Genomic DNA, 6,000 nt, shown 5'->3' on the forward strand with positions numbered 1-6,000 from the left:
TAGAGTAGTAAACTGTATAAATGATACAAAGGAAACAATGTTATCCTTGCCCTACATGGTATTAAAATGGCAATAGGAAGATTAGGTAGATAAAATCCTTACTATCAGCAAACACTTAAAATGTATGTGATACTGGCTATTTCTATATTCAAATGAATATTAAGATTAAGTTTACTTAATCAGAGCATACGTTTTCAAGGCAATGAGTCTTATGCATGGAAGAACTCAGATATAGAGATTGTATCCAAAAACATGAAGTAAACTTAGAATAATACTACATAAGTGAGAGGCACAAAACGCAGTTGGCCCTCCATACCTGTGGATTCTGCATCCATGGTTTCAACCCACCATGGATTGAAAATATTTTTTTAAAAAGATCCATAAACTTCAGAAAAGCAAAACTTGAATTCGTACACAATAGCAACGGTTTATGTAGCATTTACATTGTATTTACAGCTCTTACCACAGCATTTACATCGTTTTAGATAGTATAAGTAACCCAGAAATGATTTCAAGTATACAGGAGGCTTTTTTAGGTTATAAGCACAACAATGCCATTTTCTATAAGGGATGGAGCATCCACAGAGTTTGGTCTCCAAGGAGTTTGGTTGCCAAGGAGTGGAGGGGATTCTGGAACCAATCCCATGTGGGTACCACAGAATGACTGTACTACATGAAAACACTATATGAAAAACACAGAGTAATCTGGGTTTCCTGAGATTCTTGGGGCATCAAATTTTGGACCGCAAAAAGGCCTTACGTAGAAATATTTATGTATAAGATTTGGATGTTAAAATAAGTTAAACTCACAAAAGCAGAATTGCTGAACAGCAGTCTAAAGTGCATGGGATGAATCTCAGGAGGAGTCACAGGAGACTCTTGGTTGAGTCAGAGGTGACAGTGAATACGTTTGGGGAAGATTGGAAGAGTAGTTTATATACCCCCAGCCTCTGAAGCCTACTTTTTTCACAGGACACTTCATTATCAAGGAACAACCTCACCAAGAAAATTTGTTTCCCAATGTAGAAGAGAAGATTGAGAAACTGGCTACAATCCCTCAGTCCTCCTTATGTTGACACCCTTTAAATGTTGCTTTACATTTATTTCTATCAAGGAGTGAAGCTTTTTGTAATTTTTATTTTTTACCATCTCTTGAATACAGGCTGTCTGTGTGACCTGGTTGGCCAATAGAACGCAGCATACGTGACAGCATGCCAATTCTGAGTGTAGGGCTTGAATCCAGAGTCACCTCCCCTCTCTCTATTGAGATCCTTCTCAGTTGTCATGTAAATAAGTTCCAGCTTGCCTGCTGAAGAACGAGAAAGAACAGAGAGAGAGAGAGACATCCTCCCAGCTATATTAATTCTACTTAGCCACTTCCCAGCTGACCACACTGTTGAGCTCAGATGCACGAGTGAGCCCACCAACACAAGAACTGCCCAGGTAAAGCCAGCCCGACTGCCAGTCAGAGACTCATGAGTTAAACCACTAAGATTTGCAGTCTTTTGTAATAAAACAAAAGCGAACTGATACACATGGTCAATATCCTCCTGATGAAAGAATAAGGTTAGGGGTTTACCACACAGACGATCTAAGTGCATTCCTGTTATATATGAAATAAGTTTAACTGACACCACTCAATTATAAGATAAACTTTTTCACGAAAATATATTAGACAAGTCAGAGGTAACAGTCTCGATCTTCAAGTTATATTTTAAAATGAGTATGCGTTGTGATTTTAGTTTCCAGTGAGTTCTGGATTACTGCTCTTGCCATATGAATGCCAGGGGCTTTGTTGATTGCTCAGCTCACTTTTGGAATAATCTCCATACAATCAACTTCTGGTTTTAAGTCATTTTACATTAAATGCTACACAATTGTCTAAAACATGAAAGAGAACAAAGGATTTATTCTGCAGAAAAAGATTTGTGTATTGTTAGGTAAGCTTTGTGTAACTCCAGATAGAGAAGCTTTCTCACTTTCACATAGTAGGCTTTCTAGCATTCCACATACGTGTGACTATGTGTATGTGTGCATCAAATAATGAATGATAATATAAAGCAAATTGCCTTTCTTATGGTCCAATATTAATTAAAACCAAATGTCCCTTCCACAATGTAGCCAATGTACGTTAATCATTCTGTCTTGTGCAGATGTGAAAAGAAGGAACACACAATTATTAAGGAGAAAAAGTACATATTGTAACAATAAATGTCCACAATGTGAAATATATTGCTTTTTCCCTATGAGTTACTTGAATACTTGCCAAATAACCCTTTCTCCACCACTTAAATAATGTAAATTGTCCTTTCACAATAATATATAGTTAGAATTACCTTTGTATGGAGTTTAACTGAAACATGTTTATTTCCATTTACCTTCCCTCCCCAGTTTTAAACAATGAAAAATCACAGTAAGTTTTCAATGTCTTTACTGACATAAATATAAACATAAAAAAATGAATTTTATTTTACAGAAGAAAGAGCATTGATCGCAACCATAATTAACTTGGAATACGCCTTTCTGTTTAAACTTGGGAAAATCTTTTTACTTTCTGAGATTAATTTTCTTTGTCTATTAAGTTGGAATAAGAATACCTAGAAAGGCAGTGGATGGAAAATGGCTGAAGAGATTAAGAAATGACATGTATAAAGTGGTCAGCTACAAATGATCTTCCCTATATCGCTCTGTACTGGGAACAGAAATTAAATCCCTTAAGATAAATTCAGATTTTCAGATATTTGAACTCTCACTCTCAAGCTATCTTTATCTGTGTTCTAAATGTTTTACCAGAGAACACTTTCTCTGTTTCTAAGTAATGACCCTGTGTGATAAACATTTGAGAACTGCAATCAAATGCTGATACATGAGGAAAGAAAAGCTCTAAAGGAAAACCACTGTTGCCCGGTGTCTTTGTATCCCCTCCCCACGGAGGAAATGGTGTTTCCCAAAGTGATGATGAAAAGCATGATTAAAAGGCAGAAATTTGGCAGAGACCATTTTCAGTCCCAAATTGGTGGTAGTTTCTCTGCAGTTCTGTTTCCATAGCCCATCTGTCAGTATTCTGTAAGTCAGATGGCACTTCTGGTGGGGACTTTGGGTTCTGACATTAGCTTCTATGGTGGCTTCAGAGGAAGTGGCTGTCCTAGTGAATCATTTCTTCACTGTGGAAATCATCCTGGACCCTGAGTTGGAAACTGGTTTGCCCTTCAGCATTTCTACCAGTGGTGGAGTCACTTAATTCCCTATACCAAATATCTTTCTTGTTAAAATACCTAAAGATTTTTCTAGGATTGGATTTTTCTATCTCTTGGACTAATCCCTGACTGATACAGCTTCAAAAGATTTTTGATAAAGAATAAATCTATTCAACAAATTGTAAGAGATTGTAAGAGATAAATAATGATAAAGAACTAGGTTAGATTTAGATTATGGGCTTCCCTGGTGGCTCAGAGGGTAAAGTGGTTCTTAAATGCATTGGTAAGGAAGTGGAATTCATTCTAAAATTCATGAGAAGCCACTTGAGCAGAGAAGGAGCATGATCAATACATATTTTAAGAAGATGGTTCTGGAACCTGTGAGTGGAATAAATGGAAAGATGCTAGACTGGAAGTAAATGGCTTGATCCAATGAAAGCTGTTGGAGCTGACATCCATCACAACAGAATAAAAGAACATCCTCTGAGACAGCAGCACTTTCACAAGCACCAGTCAGGCAACTGGTTTTAATACTACTAGAAAAATAACCAGTAACAAGGCTTATTATTTTTTTTCCTATTACAGCTCACAGCTGTCATTTTGTTTAATGCTTTAAAGTTAAATTTATAATAGGTTTCCCAGCTGACAAAAGCAAGATAACATGTAAATGAATGGATATGAGGTGCACCTTCAAGTATCATTTCTCTGACAGATGTTTCACAGCAATATGTATCAGTTCTTATCACAAACATATTGGTGGTTTTAATTAAAACTATGAAACACTAGAAAAATAAAAACAACTTGAATATTTCCCGGTGATAAAACCAAGTGCCAAGCTTTGTATACGTACTCAGTACACAATAGTTCTCTTACTTTCCATAATACCTACAAAATGAAAAACCCCAGTATACCATGACAAAGCCAGATGTGCTCTGAGGCTAGAATATGCCCTTGGGTATAGACACTTTGTCTGTGGAATACCCAAGTAATTCTGGGACCACTGAGCAAACTGACTTAAAGTGTCATTTGAGAAGATAAATATCCCCTGGTGCTTCAGGGAAAAGGAAAGATAAAATCCAATTACAGAGTCAGAGAGAAAAACAGCTTTTTGAAGAATAAAGCACTTGAAGTGGGCCTTGAAACAAACATGGAAAAGATGATGGAAATGATATGATGAAAAGTACTTTCAAATAAAGGAAAAGAAGGATATAAGGATTTAATACAGGTTGGACCTATATTGTGGAGAACAAAAAATGGTTTGCTGAGAAATCAGTATTTGTTTGGTGGACCATAGAAACACTTCAAAAGATTTTAAGTGGAAAACTGATCAAATAAATTACAATAAAATGTTGGTATCAATACATTTACTGATGGAATTCCTCTGAAAGATACACTTACATATGCATCTATAGAGCTGGTCTCTAAATAGTTTTCCAAAAACATTTGTTGCCATCATTTATAAAACGGGATATATCACAATTATAAAGTACAGACTTTGGGCTTTCTCAGGGTTTATTTGAAAACTGAAGATACATAAGCAGGAAGCATAAAATCCTACTCAGAAATTGTAGTAGGTTTCAGTTCAGTTCAGTCTCTCATTCGTGTCTGACTCTTTGCGACCCCATGGACTGCGGCACCCCAGGACTCCCTGTTCTTCAGCAATTCCCAGAGTTTACTCAAACAGTTGGTGATGCCATCAAGCCATCTCATCCTCTGTCTTCCCCTTCTCCTCCTGCCTTCAATCTTTCCCAGCATCAGGGTCTTTACAAATGAGTCAGTTCTTCACATCAGGTGGCCAAATTATTGGAGTTTCAGCTTTAGCATCAGTCCTTCTACTAAATATTCAGGACTGATCTCCTTTAGGATGGACTGGTTGGATCTCCTTGCTGTCCAAGGGACTCTCAAGAGTCTTCTCCAACACCACAGTTCAAAAGCATCAATTCTTTGGCACTCATCTTTCCTTATAGTCCAACTCTCACATCCATACATGACTACTAAAAAAACCATAGCTTTGAGGAGAAGGACCTTTGTTGGCAAAGTAATGTCTGCTTTTTAATATGCTGTCTAGGTCGGTCATAGCTTTTCTTCCAAATTAAAAGGAGTCTTTTAATTTCATGGCTGCATTCACCATCTACAGTGATTATGGAGCCCAAAAAATAAAGTCTGTCTCTGTTTCCACTGTTCCCCCATCTATTTGCCATGAAGTGATGGGATCAGATGCTATGATCTTAGTTTTCTGAATGTTGAGCTTTAAAGCAACTTTTTTACTCTCCTCTTTTACTTTCATCAAGAGTAGTAGGTTTAGAGACAAAGATTTATTATCATATTTTGAGGCACTGGAATTAGTGGCTGTGGCTCCCTTTGCCATGCATTTACAGCTTCCACTAGTACATTTCATTTATCCATGGTCTTGGTATATTTGAAATAGCTAAAATCTGGGGATAGCTAAAATGGGGATAGCTGTATCCCCATTCCTAGAATATATCCTACCCCCATATAAGTTCACAAAGTACTTTCCACACTCCAATGCATTTGTCAATCACTAGATTTTCAGTATAGGCATGCAAACTTTGTTTTATTACACTCTGATTCATTGAAGGCTAGATGACAGCATTTGCTAGCAACAAGGTATTTTCTAATTAAGGTATGTACTTTTTTTTAGATATAATGCTCTTGCACACTTAATAGACTATGGCATATTGTAAACTTAATTTTCATACACACTGGGAAACCAAAAATTTGTGTGACTTTCTTTAATATGTATTTGCTTTATTGCGGTGGTCTGGTACTAAACCTATAATAC

This window comes from Bos taurus, chromosome 7 (genome assembly GCF_002263795.3).
Source record: "Bos taurus isolate L1 Dominette 01449 registration number 42190680 breed Hereford chromosome 7, ARS-UCD2.0, whole genome shotgun sequence".
NCBI lineage: Eukaryota > Metazoa > Chordata > Mammalia > Artiodactyla > Bovidae > Bos > Bos taurus.